The sequence below is a fragment of the Leiobunum rupestre genome, chromosome 3 (assembly GCF_980474605.1).
Source record: "Leiobunum rupestre chromosome 3, qqLeiRupe1.1.hap1, whole genome shotgun sequence".
Lineage (NCBI taxonomy): Eukaryota > Metazoa > Arthropoda > Arachnida > Opiliones > Sclerosomatidae > Leiobunum > Leiobunum rupestre.
Window position 1 is genome coordinate 39,061,916 of NC_143386.1, and position 17,902 is coordinate 39,079,817.

At 36.2% G+C, this 17,902-nt stretch overlaps 1 protein-coding gene and 1 long non-coding RNA gene across 3 annotated transcripts in view; both read right to left on the reverse strand.

Moving 5' to 3' along the window:
* The window catches only part of LOC149951728 (uncharacterized), a 111,627-nt gene that overhangs the window by 45,383 nt on the left and 48,342 nt on the right, over positions 1-17,902 (reverse strand). The window lies entirely within an intron of this gene.
* LOC149951729 (uncharacterized) lies at positions 1,400-1,904 on the reverse strand. The gene is made up of 3 exons (XR_016480112.1): positions 1,792-1,904; positions 1,577-1,632; positions 1,400-1,512 (listed from the first exon to the last, which is right to left on the reverse strand). It is a non-coding gene; the product is annotated as an uncharacterized LOC149951729 (long non-coding RNA).

The window sequence follows — 17,902 nt, forward strand, 5'->3', positions numbered from 1 at the left end:
ACTGAACATTTATTGGTTATATATTGCAGTGGCTGTAGTTAATTCAAATCGGAAAAGAACATTGGATTTTACGACAGAACCATTGCCTGCTAAAAGAATTCAGATCGACCATAATTATTGTAATCTGTCAAATCAAAACTGTGGAAATGGTTAGATAATACGATACATTAATATTTTTAATGCAATTCATTTATTAAAAGCTTTTTAATCATTATCTTAGTGATGCCAGATATAGGAGCAGAAATTGAGGTCGACATTTCAAATAAGAGCGAAAATAAGTCTGTGCAAGTTACAGGATTGAAAACAAAGAAAGAAGCAAGACTGCTTAAGAAACTAAATAAGCAAAATGTTCAAATTCACAGAATGAAGAAACAATTGAAAAGTTTAAAAGAAAAACTGGCAGATAGTCAAAATATTTCCAATATTTCTGATGCAAAGAGGTTTTTAAACGGTTTTGCTGAAGAGCTCTTCAACTCCGAAATAAAACTTAGGCAAAGACACAAAAAAGGGAGGAGATATTCATCAATGTTGAAGAAATGGGCTCTCTCGCTCTTCTATCACAGCCCTCAAGCGTACAGAATGTGGCAAGCAGTTTTGTGTCTACCAACAAAACGAACGCTTGAGAAATGGTTGTCTCGCATGGAAATTGCCCCTGGTTTCGACCACAAAACCCTGCAAGCCCTGAAAATGAAATTTCAAAACAAGAAAAAATGTGAGAGAGTTATAGTACTTTCATTTGATGAAATGAGTTTGAAAGAGAAACTCACATATGATCATTCAAGTGACATCATAGAAGGCTATGTAGACTATGGACCATTTGGAAGAGCAAAGCAATACGCAAATCAAGCCCTGGTTTTCATGGTTAAAGGTTTGAAGGTGAAATGGAAGCAACCCATAGGCTACTTCCTTACTAGAGATGCTTGCCACGGGGAGACTTTGAAGCTGCTGCTCAATGAATGCCTGAAGCACCTAAAAGATATCGGACTTATAGTCAAGGCTGTTGTTTGCGACCAAGGAACTGGCAATCAAAATTTATACAAAAATCTGGGAATATCCGTGGATAAACCATTTATTGAAATTGATGAGGAAAAAATTCATTTTTTCTTTGACCCTCCCCATCTGTTGAAAAGTGTCAAAAATAATTTTAAAAGATATCCATTTCTGGTGGAAGGCACAGAGGTTTCATGGAAAGACTTGGAAATTTTTTTCAATGTAGACCAAGAGATTGGAAAGTTCCGAAGTGCGCATAAATTGAAACGAAAGCATATCGCTTTACCAGCATTTTCCAACATGAAAGTTACTTTGGCAGCGCAAGTATTCAGCAAAAGTGTAGCTAATTGTATACAAGCAGCATTTTCTTTGGGGTTAGGGGATCTTACCATGCGTAGTACTTATACTGCGGAGTTCCTACTACACATGAATGATCTTTTTGATTGTTTCAATAGTAGGACCCTAAACAGTGCTACGCTATGCAAAAGAGCCATGTCAGACACATCCATCCATAAGCAAATGCTGAGTGAGAAATTGCAATGGTTTAACACATGGAAACCCCAAAACTGCAAATATAAAAAATTGCCTTGTATCGAAGGGTGGAAACTTTCCATTCAATCACTGCTCTTTTTGTGGAAAGACCTAAAAGAAAATTTTGGATTTAAGTTCTTATTAACTGGGAGGTTAAGCCAAGATTTTGTTGAGAATTATTTTGGTTCTATCCGTCAAAAAGGAGGGAATAGAGACCACCCAAATCCTCAACAATTCCGGGCTGCATATAGAGCTGCATCAGTAAACAACCTTTTAAAGCCACCAGATTCAAATTGCATTGACGATTTAGATGATTTCATCTTGAATATTGATTCCTTTAAAACCCCAGCTCCAGGACCAGATGAAGATTTATCAAATTTGGAACGTCACGAAGTTCTGCAAAGCCAAGGACATTGCTCTGAAGTAGACTTGGAAATTTGTAAATCAATTGAAAGCATAAACCTACTAAAGCAAACGGTTTTAAGTTACATTTCAGGGTATTTAATCCACCGATGCTTTTCACATCACCAATGTTTATCTTGTCTTGGTCAGATTAAAATTGAAAATCCAATGATTGATCCTACCAACATTCTCAGTTATTACAAAGCAAATAAAACAGAGAAAAACTATGCTTTTGGTAACCTTATTGTACCAACAGAAGCATTCTTGAAATTTGTAACGCAGACCAATGAAGTTTTTGACACCAGTTTTCAATTAATGTCTCATATGACAAATGTAAGAGGCCGCTTAGAAAGATTTATAACACGACGTATTGAAAAAAAGTGGTTTGTTGCTCCAGACAATTCATCATGCGCAGCTACATTTCAAACCATGATAGGTTTTTTCATTGAGTTTTGTATTCACAGCGCACTGAAAAAGCAAGATATCGACCATGAATATGCGAAATCTCAGAAAAGATTAGACAGAAAATTGATGAAAATTCAACACTAAATACATACCCAGGAATTTCCAGGAAAACCATTTTTCAAATAATTTCATCCTCATTCATACATAAGCGTAAACAATTATTATTTCCATGTTATCAATTTAGGCCTTGGTCATTTTGTACAGTTTTCCATGAATTTCTTTAATTTATTAAAAGTTAGTGGTTGTCATAGTAAAAAACATAATAAAATAGTAAAATTTCTTGTCCTCACTAATGATATTTTTCATGAAATGCCTTTTTAATAATAAAATTGACCATCGGAAAATTTAGAGAAAACACTTTCCGGATCCTTACATATTGTAATGAAAGTATGAAACTCGTTCACTAGCGCCAGCCCGTTTAGCTCCATTAAGTTGGCCCCCCCTCTCTACAATTTTAAAAACTTTCATTTGCGATCGAATGCGACCTCGATGCGACGTTATGCGAAACTAAAAAAAAAAGATGCGACATAATTGTTAAGTTGGAATAATTAAAACAAAAGGGGGGGGCTAACTTAATGACAGCCCCCCCACTTTCAACTATCAACCCGGAAACACAACCAATAGAATGCGACCTCAATGCGACGTTATGCGACACCCTTACTTTCGAATGCGACATCTTAGTTAACGAGATAATCGCTTTCGTAAGTGGGGGGGCTAACTTAACGTGAGCCCCCCCTATAACAGTTGAGGCCTCCAAACACCTTTATTCGATTGTGACCTCAATGCGACGTTATGCGACACCCTTACTTTCGAATGCGACAGCTTATTTAACGAGATAATCGCTATCGTAAGTGGGGGGCTAACTTAACGCGAGCCCCCCTATAACAGTTGAGGCCTCCAAACACCTTTATTCGATTGCGACCTCAATGCGACGTTATGCGACACCCTTACTTTCGAATGCGACATCTTAGTTAACGAGATAATCGCTTTCGTAAGTGGGGGGGCTAACTTAACGTGAGCCCCCCCTATAACAGTTGAGGCCTCCAAACACCTTTATTCGATTGCGACCTCAATGCGACGTTATGCGACACCCTTACTTTCGAATGCGACATCTTAGTTAACGAGATAATCGCTTTCGTAAGTGGGGGGGCTAACTTAACGCGAGCCCCCCCTTTAACAGTTGAGGCCTCCAAACACCTTTATTCGATTGCGACCTCAATGCGACGTTATGCGACACCCTTACTTTCGAATGCGACATCTTAGTTAACGAGATAATCGCTTTCGTAAGTGGGGGGCTAACTTAACGCGAGCCCCCCTATAACAGTTGAGGCCTCCAAACACCTTTATTCGATTGCGACCTCAATGCGACGTTATGCGACACCCTTACTTTCGAATGCGACATCTTAGTTAACGAGATAATCGCTTTCGTAAGTGGGGGCTAACTTAACGCGAGCCCCCCCTATAACAGTTGAGGCCTCCAAACACCTTTATTCGATTGCGACCTCAATGCGACGTTATGCGACACCCTTACTTTCGAATGCGACATCTTAGTTAACGAGATGATCGCTTTCGTAAGTGGGGGGGGGGCTAACTTAACGTGAGCCCCCCTATAACAGTTGAGGCCTCCAAACACCTTTATTCGATTGCGACCTCAATGCGACGTTATGCGACACCCTTACTTTCGAATGCGACATCTTAGTTAACGAGATGATCGCTTTCGTAAGTGGGGGGGGGGCTAACTTAACGTGAGCCCCCCTATAACAGTTGAGGCCTCCAAACACCTTTATTCGATTGCGACCTCAATGCGACGTTATGCGACACCCTTACTTTCGAATGCGACATCTTAGTTAACGAGATAATCGCTTTCGTAAGTGGGGGGGGCTAACTTAACGCGAGCCCCCCCTATAACAGTTGAGGCCTCCAAACACCTTTATTCGATTGCGACCTCAATGCGACGTTATGCGACACCCTTACTTTCGAATGCGACATCTTAGTTAACGAGATAATCACTATCGTAAGTGGGAAGGGCTAACTTAACGCAAATGAATGGGCCGCCATGTTAAATGAATGCAAATGAATGCGACCTCATTTTAAATGAATGCAAATGAATGCGACCTCATGTTAAATGAATGCAAATGAATGCGACCTCATTTTAAATGAATGCAAATGAATGCGACCTCATTTTAAATGAATGCAAATGAATGCGACCTCATTTTAAATGAATGCAAATGAATGCGACCTCATTTTAAATGAATGCAAATGAACGCGACGCCATTTTAAATGAATGCAAATGAATGCGACGCCATTTTAAATGAATGCAAATGAATGCGACGCCATTTTAAATGAATGCGACGTCAATGCGAAGAAATGTGACACCATAATTATCGAATGCGACAGCTCGGTTCACGAGATAATTAAATAAACAAATCTGGGGGCTAGGTTAATACTAGCCCCCCATGTTGGAATTAAGACAAATAATCACCGCTATTCGAATGCGACAGCCGTGTTAACGAGATAATCGATTGAACCAGATCGAGAATCATCAAATATAAATACGGAAACACAGGTCGATTAAGTTGCCCCCCCCCCTTTTTTTGATTTCCCAGAAAATTTCTCTATCAATTTTATGCACCCACAATGCGACAGCAAGTGAAAGAGATGTGATTTAACCATTATCGAGATATAATTAAAATTAAAAGGGGGCAAAATTAAAAGGGGGCTAAATTAACGTCAGCCCCCATAATTTCGTTATTCAACCAGAACAGAATATCATAGCCACTACATGTCAATGCGAAGAAATGCGACAGATATAATTTTGATTGCGAAAAATAGTTTATGAGAAAATTAATAGAGAAAGTGGGGGGGCTAACTTAACAGTAACCCCCCATATTAATTCATAATTTTAATTAACCTTAATATAAAGAGACGTCAATGCGAATTAATGCGACACTATTTTTAACGAATGCGACAAATTAGGTTATGAGATAATAGACAAATGAAAAAAGGGGGCTAATTTAATGGCAGCCCCCCCCCCCGAAATATAAAAAATAAGTTCTATAAAAAAAAATGAAGTCGTCAACGCGGACCAATGCGACAACCATTTATTCTAATGCGACATCAATAAAAATAGTTCTTCCTAACCAGATTGTTATGTGACCAATAATAGATAAAAAAGGGGGCTAATTTAATGGCAGCCCCCAAATTTTATATTTATAATTTGTAATTAAAAATAAATTACGTCGTTAACGCCAACCAATGCGACAATCATTTTTCCAAATGCGACATCAATAGAAATAGTTCTTCCTAACCAGATTGGAATATGACCAATAATAGATAAAAAAGGGGGCTAGTTAAACGGCAGCCCCCAAAATATAATGAAAAATTAAAAAAAAATAATAATTTGCGAGTGTAACGCTAATTAACACGACAATCGTTTTTTCAAATGCGACATCCATAGAAAGAGTATTTCCTAACCAGAATTTTTTTTTATCAGATTTAGAAAAAAAAACCAATCTAAGGAGACGGCAATCAATTTAATGCAACACTGTTTTACACGAATTCAACAAATTAGGTAAAGTAAAAAGCTAATTTATTGGTAGCCTCAGAATATTAAAAATTTAAAAAAAAATTAATTATGTTTTTAACGTGGACTAATGCGACAACACCTTTATTAATTGTGACAATATTTCATACCTGCGAAACTGACTACTAAATGCACTCCATTTATGTTTTAAAAGCGATAGTTTTATTCAAGAAAACTGATAGTAGCGACTGCGTATGATTACGAATCATCTCTTTTTGATAGCGACATCTGGGTGACTGCTTGAGACATAATTTTAATGAATGGGACATCATTTTAAGTGAATGCGACATCAATATAAATGAATGCGACATCAATATAAATGAATGTGACATCAATATTAATGAATGCGACATCAATATATATGAATGCGACCTCATTTTAAATGAATGCGACCTCATTTTAAATGAATGTGACCCTATTTTAAATGAATGCGACCTCATTTTAAATGAATGTGAATGAGTTTTTCATTTAAGCCTGGTTCATTTTTTAAATAGCGATTTAATTAAAGGCATTGTAAAGTTACAACATTATTGTGGCTAACGGAATAAATTTGTTTGTCACAAAAAACGGGCAACCAGAGGTGGTGCTAGTATTTTAAAATGTTTCAAGTATTTTTATATACAAATTTGGCCCAACTTCCAGGGGGGTTGGGGCTTCACCATATCAACTTTCTGGGCCTTCTAACAGTTAATAACTGGGCCCCAATTTAAATTTAAAGTAATATCCACTATTTTATTTTAGATCGTTCTTTATAATCTCGTAATATTGCAGGGGAATCGTCAAGCGAAAACCACGCTAAAAACAAAGCGGTCGTTTTTTAATTATTTTTTATAGTTTTCTTATTTTCACTTCTGAGCGACTGCAGCGTCTTAGTTTGATTTTGTGATGAACAACCATTTGATCTTTGAGAGGGTCTCTGCAAGGAGTAGAGGTCGGCGTTTGAATAAGAAATTATACGATTGTTAATATTTATCCATAACCGAGAATTATTCAGAAATATTCGAAAAAAATTATAAATTGTGCATGTTAAATCGTTGTTTATTCGTATAAAACAGATAATACTAATTTTAATGATTAATTGAAATTGTTGCGGTTAATTTATTTGTTCCGCCGACCTCTAGCAAGGAGGCGGTACAAAATGACTTGAGGGATTACTAAATGGCGGTGATTTTATAGCCATTCAAATTGACATCGAAACGGAAATAACTATTTTGGAGCGTTTAATTTTAAAAAACATGAATCCCTCTTCAGAATTACATTACTTCTAAAGGTACAATAATGATTTTTTGCCACATATTAAAGTATTTCATTTCACTGATAAAAAATATCTAATCACTTTATGAAATCAAAATTGGTTTAAGGAAGAATACCGATTATCAGTATTAAGGCTGTGTTGGGTTTTCCAAGTAATTTTTTAGGAACCCAAATCTCTGAAACAAAGCACTTTACAACTCATGTTCATTAGACAAGTTCAACTCATTAGGATCCATAGAAATCAGCTCCTTATCTGTGACGTAGCCGGAAATACGTCAAAGGTGTCGACGAGTGTCAATGTTAAGAAGGAGTTGATATATAAAACAGAAAAAGGTTGGCTGAAAAGGGGTGGGGCGTTGGACACAGAAACCGCTTGTCTACGCCACTCCTCTTAATATTTGACAAACTTATCTTTAACACCCTCAATAGAATTTATTTACGTCGTACAATTGCGGTTTGATGACATAAATATGGTCCCGCGTTCAATTAAATTAAAGTCACATTATTTAAAAATTATATCGCATTCAATTCAAATTATATCGCATTCAATGCTAATTATATTGCAATTATTTCAATAATGTCGCATTCATTTGAAATGAGGTCGCATTCATTTAAAATGAGGTCGCAATCATTTAAAATGAGGTCACATTAATTTAAAATAAGGTCACATTAATTTAAAATGAGGTCTAATTCATTTATATTGATGTCGGAATCATTTATATTGATGTCGCATTAATTTTAAGGTTTCACATTAAAATTGTCGCATTAATTTAAAATAAGGTCGCAGTCCATTTAAATGAGGTCGCATTCATATATATTGATGTCGCATTCATTTATATTGATGTCGCATTCATTTATATTGATGTCGCATTCATTTATATTGATGTCGCATTCACTTAAAATGATGTCCCATTCATTAAAATTATGTCTCAAGCAGTCACCCAGATGTCGCTATCAAAAAGAGATGATTCGTAATCATACGCAGTCGCTACTATCAGTTTTCTTGAATAAAACTATCGCTTTTAAAACATAAATGGAGTGCATTTAGTAGTCAGTTTCGCAGGTATGAAATATTGTCACAATTAATAAAGGTGTTGTCGCATTAGTCCACGTTAAAAACATAATTAATTTTTTTTTTAATTTTTAATATTCTGAGGCTACCAATAAATTAGCTTTTTACTTTACCTAATTTGTTGAATTCGTGTAAAACAGTGTTGCATTAAATTGATTGCCGTCTCCTTAGATTGTTTTTTTTTCTAAATCTGATAAAAAAAATTCTGGTTAGGAAATACTCTTTCTATGGATGTCGCATTTGAAAAAACGATTGTCGTGTTAATTAGCGTTACACTCGAAAATTATTTTTTTTTAAATTTTTCATTATATTTTGGGGGCTGCCGTTTAACTAGCCCCCTTTTTTATCTATTATTGGTCATATTCCAATCTGGTTAGGAAGAACTATTTCTATTGATGTCGCATTTGGAAAAATGATTGTCGCATTGGTTGGCGTTAACGACGTAATTTATTTTTAATTACAAATTATAAATATAAAATTTGGGGGCTGCCATTAAATTAGCCCCCTTTTTTATCTATTATTGGTCACATAACAATCTGGTTAGGAAGAACTATTTTTATTGATGTCGCATTTGGATAAATGGTTGTCGCTTTGGTCCGCGTTGACGACTTAATTTTTTTATAGAACTTATTTTTAATATTTCGGGGGGGGGGCTGCCATTAAATTAGCCCCCTTTTTTCATTTGTCTATTATCTCATAACCTAATTTGTCGCATTCGTTAAAAATAGTGTCGCATTAATTCGCATTGACGTCTCTTTATATTAAGGTTAATTAAAATTATGAATTAATATGGGGGGTTACTGTTAAGTTAGCCCCCCCCCCACTTTCTCTATTAATTTTCTCATAAACTATTTTTCGCAATCAAAATTATATCTGTCGCATTTCTTCGCATTGCCATGTAGTGGCTATGATATTCTGTTCTGGTTGAATAACGAAATTATGGGGGCTGACGTTAATTTAGCCCCCTTTTAATTTTAATTATATCTCGATAATGGTTAAGTCACATCTCTTTCACTTGCTGTCGCATTGTGGGTGCATAAAATTGATAGAGAAATTTTCTGGGAAATCAAAAAAGGGGGGGCCAACTTAATCGACCTGTGTTTCCGTATTTATATTTGATGATTCTCGATCTGGTTCAATCGATTATCTCGTTAACACGGCTGTCGCATTCGAATAGCGGTGATTATTTCGATAATTATGGTGTCGCATTGCTTCGCATTGACGTCGCATTCATTTGCATTCATTTAAAATGGCGTCGCATTCATTTGCATTCATTTAAAATGAGGTCGCATTCATTTGCATTCATTTAAAATGAGGTCGCATTCATTTGCATTCATTTAACATGAGGTCGCATTCATTTGCATTCATTTAAAATGAGGTCGCATTCATTTGCATTCATTTAACATGGCGGCCCATTCATTTGCGTTAAGTTCGCCCTGCCCACTTACGATAGTGATTATCTCGTTAACTAAGATGTCGCATTCGAAAGTAAGGGTGTCGCATAACGTCGCATTGAGGTCGCAATCGAATAAAGGTGTTTGTAGGCCTCAACTGTTATAGGGGGGGCTCACGTTAAGTTAGCCCCCCCACTTACGAAAGCGATTATCTCGTTAACTAAGATGTCGCATTCGAAAGTAAGGGTGTCGCATAACGTCGCATTGAGGTCGCAATCGAATAAAGATGTTTGGAGGCCTCAACTGTTATAGGGGGGGCTCGCGTTAAGTTAGCCCCCCACTTACGATAGCGATTATCTCGTTAAATAAGCTGTCGCATTCGAAAGTAAGGGTGTCGCATAACGTCGCATTGAGGTCGCAATCGAATAAAGGTGTTTGGAGGCCTCAACTGTTATAGGGGGGGCTCACGTTAAGTTAGCCCCCCCACTTACGAAAGCGATTATCTCGTTAACTAAGATGTCGCATTCGAAAGTAAGGGTGTCGCATAACGTCGCATTGAGGTCGCATTCTATTGGTTGTGTTTCCGGGTTGATAGTTGAAAGTGGGGGGGCTGTCATTAAGTTAGCCCCCCCTTTTGTTTTAATTATTCCAACTTAACAATTATGTCGCATCTTTTTTTTTTAGTTTCGCATAACGTCGCATCGAGGTCGCATTCGATCGCAAATGAAAGTTTTTAAAATTGTAGAGAGGGGGGGCCAACTTAATGGAGCCATCGCATTTTGGGGACCTGAACTATCCCCCATGAAGCGCGCGCTTCAAAAATCTCTTAAAAATTTTAACATTACGGGAATAGGAAGAGGCGCCTCTCATAGCGAAGCGGCGACTTTACCCTCTCTGTTAGTACTAAGTGCTTGACCTTTCCGCAGTTCGTAGTCTTTAGACACCATCTGTTGGTGACTTTTAGTATAATATTTAAGCAGGAGACAATGGCTCTCGCTACGATAGCACAAGCTTTCTTACCGATATATAGCGCCTTATAAAGATAGTCTGCAGAAATAACGCGTTTCTGCTAGCTGTCACCTCCGTATTCACTCCCTTTGAAATATTTTATCTATACCTTTATATATGTTTCCTATATCTATGGACCTAGAGTTGTGAAATTTCCGAAAAATTAAATGTTGAATTGGAAAATCCAAAAATTGTAACGTTTATTTCTAATTAAGTGTTCTTCTTCTAGACTAGTCTAGAGGTTTAGATTTACTTTTGGATTCGAAAAATGAGACGAAAATGTCTTGAAATTTAAATTTGCGATCAAAATTAGGCTAATCATGAAATGAAAACCTTTTTTTTTCGGAAAAATACGGAAATATTCCATTAAAATGATAAAACCTACCAAAGGAGTTATCCTGTAAAAATTATAAATTTTTGGGAATTTACGCTGTGGAACAGAAACGTATCTATGCGGTTTCTGACTCGTGGTAGCCAACATCGATTGTTAAAAGTGTTGGTTCGCCTGAGTTGAACATAAATGTTTTCATTGAAATCTTACTCTTACGAGGGCTGGCCGCCGAATCTGATTTTAACGAAATATTATATTATTTCTTTTTATTTAAATTTTACTGTATTTTAGGGATTTCTAGAAGTAGTTTTATTGATAACGAACAATACAAGACTTTCTGGTTGTATTTGTGAGACAAATTCAAAATTCTTAAAGAAAATTTGAACCAAACTTGTAAAGCGTGATTGTGGCAAAATGAGTGGCCGAGAAGACAAGAAGTTCCAGTACATAGAGTGCGATTACGCAACGAGGATCAAGAGTGCTTTGATTCGCCACAAAAGAACTCACTGTTAGAGCTATATATTTATGTTGGGCTTGTAACGCTAGATGGCGAAACGGTCGCTAAAGAGAGAACGATATTTTGTTTATATAAATTCAGTCACGTGAACGCTCCTCTCTTTGTTTTTTTTTTATCTCTACCTCGGAGTTCTAGTTCGCCGCTGACTGCTCGTCCACTTGTTTTGTTATTACTACTTAATAAAGAAGTTTGTTTTTAGCTATAACCCCTTTCACGGCTCAGTTATTATTTTCGTACACTACACGTTAAATCTAACAGGTTATGGGCCCAGCTACACTCCACACTGCGACTAATGAAGAAGTTTACTAAAGAAGAAGTGTACGTGTAAGTGAAACATTTGTTTGTTTGAACTTTACGTAGCAAGGCCAGTCGAAAGGGAGAAACAAGAGGCGCGCGGTTTTGTTTTTGTTTCGGAAACTACGCAGTTGTGAAAGAAGCCGAGGACGTTCGCAAAATGGCGACTCAAAGTGACGAATTTAAAATAACGCGTTTATCAGCAGAAAAGTCAAACTACCATTCGTGGTCAATCCGTACGAAGGCAGCTTTAATCAGTAAAGGACTGTGGGAAGCAATAGATCCTGGATATGGACCTAATATGAACGCTGCCGACCGAAAAGTAAACGAGAAGGCGTTATCTTTTTTATACCTCTTAGTGGAAGATAATTTTCTCGATGACATTGGATCGCATATACGTGCTAAAGATGCGTGGCAAACACTTTCTGACATGCATACTAAGTATGGGTTATTGCACGTTCTACAACTTATGAGAGATTTGTTCAATGTTTCGAAGAAAAAAGACGAGAAAGTGCAGCTATATTTGGGAAGAATAATGGATCTTCATAGGAAATTGGATGCTTGCGGGTACGGATTTACGGATAAAGAGATGGCTCTAATCATGCTGATGGGTTTACCGGAATCCTACGAACATATTATTTTGAATTTAGAACAAGATGTCAATAACATAAATACACAACTGGTAAAAGCGCGATTAGCAGTTGAGGAAAAAAGGCAACAAAGAAGGGATGAAGAAGTAGATCGTGCGAACCAAAATGAAGATTTAGGACTCGGAAAGGCTTTAGTATCTCGAAGACAAAGCGGAAGTCAAAATTCAAGAGAATCTAGAAAACCGAAGAAGAAATTCGTAAAATGTTTCTGTTGTGGAGAAATGGGGCACGTTGCGTATGACTGTCCGGAAAAAGAAGTAACTAAAGTTAAGGAGAACTATACCAAAAATACAACGAAGAAGACGCAGACTCGAACCGAAGGCGAACAGCATAAAGCACTTTACATGGGAATGAAGAAGGGTCATGATGAGAACCATCGATCATATGTCGTCACGAAAGCGTAATATGACCAACTTCCAACACATAGAAGCATCTGTTGAAGTAGCGAATAAAGAAGTTATTCGCGTTGAGGGTAAAGGCACAATGCAGTTCGCAGCGAGTGAAGATACCAATAAATATGTTATCACATTGGAAGACGTCCTTTTTGTACCAGAACTGGATGGAAGTCTTTTATCAGTGGGTCGTATAGAAGAATTGGGCTATACAGTAGAGTTTAAAGATGGAAAAGCCAAAGTAATTCAAGAAGATGGCAAAATAATCTTAATCGCTACTCGCCAAGGAAGACTCTACAAAATACAAGACCATTTACAAAAACAAATAGTAAAGTCAGCTAGACGGGCTAATGAAAATCTTTGGCACAAAAGACTAGGACACTTGCACCATGACGCTTTACGCAAAGCGATCAAAGAAGAAGAAGACATCATTGGAAATACAGAATCCGAAGATAAACCATGTCGAATTTGTATGTTGGGAAAGATCAGAAGAAAACCATTTCCCACCGGTCAAGGCAACAGAGCGAGAAGGCCACTGGAATTAATTCACTCAGACGTATTTGGGAAAATATCACCAATCTCAAAAGGCGGTTCACAATATGTTGTGACGTTCATCGACGACTTCACCCGTCATGTATCGGTATACTTCATGAAAAAGAAGAGTCAAGTTCTCGAGAAATTTGACGAATTCAGACGGAAAGCAGAAAATGCTTTAGGACTGACAATAGAAAAGTTCAGAACCGACAATGGGGAATACGTCAGTAAAGAGTTTGACGACTATCTAGTTAAGAATGGTATAGTCCGCCAGCTAACAATTCCAGGAACGCCGCAGCAGAACGGTGTGGCAGAGAGAGCCAATCAAACACTTATGGACACAACCAGATGCCTATTCATCGAATCGGGATTACCGAAACGCTTCTGGGCTGACGCCATGAACACCGCGTGTTATATCCGAAATAGATGCCCATCGAAAAGTGTAAATGAAGATATTCCTGAAGAATTATGGCTTGGAATAAAAATAGAAATTAGCCATATGAAGTCGTTTGGATGCAGAGTTTGGTCCGTTCGTAGTAAATTGGAAAAAAGGTCAAAATTAGACCCAAAAGGAGAAGAAACTGTTTTTATCGGATACCCTGAAGGAGTAAAGGGCTATAAGCTTTGGAATTTTCGAACAGATAAAGTTTTCGTCAGTAGAGATGTCATTTTTGAAGAAGACGTCTATCCTCTCTTGAAAGAGGAAGGCAAGGCTCAAACAGACGAAGAGGAAAAGACATCATTGGAAGAAGACTCTTTCGCAATTCATTTGGATGAAGAAAATGACGAAACCGTAACGGAGAGTGAAGACGAAACTGACATCACGGACGAAATTCAACGCACTGAACCTGAGAAACAATCAACGGTAATTGAGGACCTACCCATGATAACTCAACTCAATCGACGAAAACAAACATCAGAAGAGAAGCCTCCTACATTGAGACGCTCTGAACGAATAGCCAAGAGAAACACTCTTACAACACAACCATCGCAGAGATACTGTAAGGCCATTTGTAGTGATAACATAGAAGACCCTACCACTATTGAAGAAGCGATGACTCGGAGTGACGCAAACAAATGGAAAGAGGCTGTGCAAGAAGAATTGAAAAATTTAGAGGTCAAAGCAACATGGGAACTTGTACCTAGACCAGATGGCAGAAGAGTAATAAGTTCAAAGTGGATATTTAAAAAGAAATATACCAAGGAGGGCGACCTGGAAAGATATAAAGCCAGATTGGTAGCGAGAGGATTCACCCAAGTCCCAGGCTTAGACTATAAAGATACCTACTCGCCAGTGATGAAAATGAAATCCTTCAGGATTCTAATCGCGCTAGCAGCAAAATGGGGTTGGAAGATTCGCCAACTGGACATAACAGCCGCTTATCTTCACGGAACACTTGACGAAGATATCTTTATGGAACAACCCCGGATGCATGTCGAAGCGGGGAAAGAAGACTGGGTATGTCACCTTAAAAAGAGTATCTATGGCTTAAAACAATCAGGACGCCAATGGAACAAATGTTTTGACGAATTTTTGAAGACTACAGGACTAACAAGATCTAAAGCAGACCCCTGTGTTTACCTTTATCTTGAGAAGGGCATAATCTTGGGAGTATACGTCGACGATACGGTATTAATTGCCAAGAACGATGAGACCGCCGACAATTTTATTGACGAAGTCAGCGATGCATTTGAGACACGTGAATTAGGGGAAGCGAATCAAATGCTCTCTATTAGTATTGACTTAAATGAAGACGGTTCTATTTCTCTCAATCAAACTAAATACGCTGAAGAGATTCTGAAGACGTTTGGAATGAGCGAAGCGAAAGGCGTAAGAACACCACTAGACCCAGGAGTCAAACTGAAACAAATCTCTGATGAAGATTGGATAAAGGAACAGTCAACAGCTAGGGACATTCCATATAGGCAAGCAGTAGGAAGTATACTGTATCTAGCTGGAGCGACAAGACCGGATTTGGCCTACCCCGCAGCCTTCCTAAGTCAATTCAATGAACGGCCTACGAAGGAACATTGGTCCTGCGTGAAACACGTTTTGCGCTACATACAGAAAACGAAGAAAAATAGACTGACTTACAGAATAAACTCGGTAAACGTCACTGCATACTCTGATGCCGACTGGGGAAGAGACGTAACGGACCGGAAATCTTTCAGTGGATATCTGTTTCTTCTAGGTGGCACGGCAATTTCATGGTGCAGTAAGAAGCAAAAAACCACTGCACTGTCAACAGTAGAAGCAGAATATCTAGCCATGTGCGCGGCGTCGAAGGAAGCACTGTGGTTACGCAATATACTAACGGAAATCGGTATATCAAATATGGTGCGTGAGCCGATCGATATCCGCGTAGACAACCAAGGAGCCATGTGCTTGGCTAAAAATCAAACCACATCAGATCGAAGTAAGCACATCGACCTCAGATACTACTTTCTGAGAGAAATGGTGGAAGAAAAGATGATTTCTTTCGAGTACGTCCCAACAATTGACAATCTCGCGGACATGCTAACGAAACCCGTGGGTGCAAATCATGTTGAACAACATTGTCAAAAATTCGGACTAAATGAAGAACGTTCCAAAGCCAACAAGGGGAAGTGTTAGAGCTATATATTTATGTTGGGCTCGTAACGCTAGATGGCGAAACGGTCGCTAAAGAGAGAACGATATTTTGTTTATATAAATTCAGTCACGTGAACGCTCCTCTCTTTGTTTTTTATCTCTACCTCGGGGTTCTAGTTCGCCGCTGACTGCTCGTCCACTTGTTTGTTATTACTACTAAATAAAGAAGTTTGTTTTTAGCTATAACCCCTTTCACGGCTCAGTTATTATTTTCGTACACTACACGTTAAATCTAACATGTTTAAGGCAATTTGTGGAATGAGAATTTCCATTATAAAGTAAAAGTTCAACTTTGAATGATTGAGTAGTTCGAGCGGGGCAGTGACCCAGGGTGCCAAAGTTTTAGGGGCGCAAAATCAAAGATTTTCATTTAAATCGGATATTGAAAAATTAAAAATTTCTATCTAAGGTTCTGGGGCGCCATTTGGGCTAGGTACGGCTCTGCGAAGGAGTTATTCAAGAACCTGTGTAACATTTTAATGGAATACACATTTCTAGAGGAAGAACTATATTTTATAGTTGGTATGATTTAATATTTAACAGGTGTAGTAGAAACACGTAAAATAAAATAAAACTATAGATAATACGAAATATATTTATTTTGTTTTTGGTAGAAATTACTTTGTAATTTCGATTTATATCTTTTTAATGTAATAAATAGTAAATTACGTATTAAATTAATTATTATTGTAATATTAAGTAAATTAAATAGTATAATCATTTTAGTGCAATAATTACGTAGTATAATAATTTTAGTGCAATAATTACGTAGTATAATAATTTATTTCATTTAAAATAATTATAAATTTTAAAATTTATAATAATTAGATTTTAAATTAAGGAAAATAATATAAATAATTAAATTAAAATTATTAGTAAAATAGTAATCCATTTTAAATTAAATTAAAATTAGATAATACGAAATATATTTATTTTGTTTTTGGTAGAAATTACTTTGTAATTTCGATTTACATCTTTTTAATGTAATAAATAGTAAATTACGTAGTAAATTAATTATTATTGTAATATTAAGTAAATTAGGTAGTATAATAATTTTAGTGCAATAATTACGTAGTATAATAATTTTAGTGCAATAATTACCTAGTATAATAATTTATTTCATTTAAAATAATTATAAATTTTTAAATTAAATTTATGATAATTAGATTTTAAATTAAGGAAAATAATATAATTAAATTAAAATTAAAATTATTAGTAAAATAGTAATCCATTTTAAATTAAATTAAAATTATTAGTAAAATAGTAATCTATTTTAAATTAAATTAAAATTATTAGTAAAATAGTAATCCATTTTAAATTAAATTAAAATTATTAGTAAAATAGTAATCTATTTTAAATTAAATTAAGATTATTAGTAAAATAGTAATCCATTTGAAATTAAATTAAAATTATTAGTAAAATAGTAATTTATTTTAAATTAAAACTAAAATTATTAGTAAAATAGTTATTTATTTTATTTTATATTATATTACAATAAAATAAATTAAGTTAATAAATTAAAACTAATAATAAAATATAATTAATAAAATAAAATTAAAATTAATTTATATTATTAATAAATTTAATTTAATTTTAATTAATAAATAATTTAATGAAAGTAAATATTTTCATATAAAAAATAGTGTAATCTAAAGTAGTTAAAAATAAAATTAATTAAAAGGAAACAGTTAAAATTATTTAATTCACTCTTTGATCGTGTCTTTACTGGGCGCCGCCATTTTCATACAGGACTTGAGCTTCACCGTTAAAAGTTTTCCCCATAAACCGGTTTTGGTGGTCTGTAAGACAATGACGGCTGATTTGGAGACACTGATGGTCATTTTTGAGCGGTT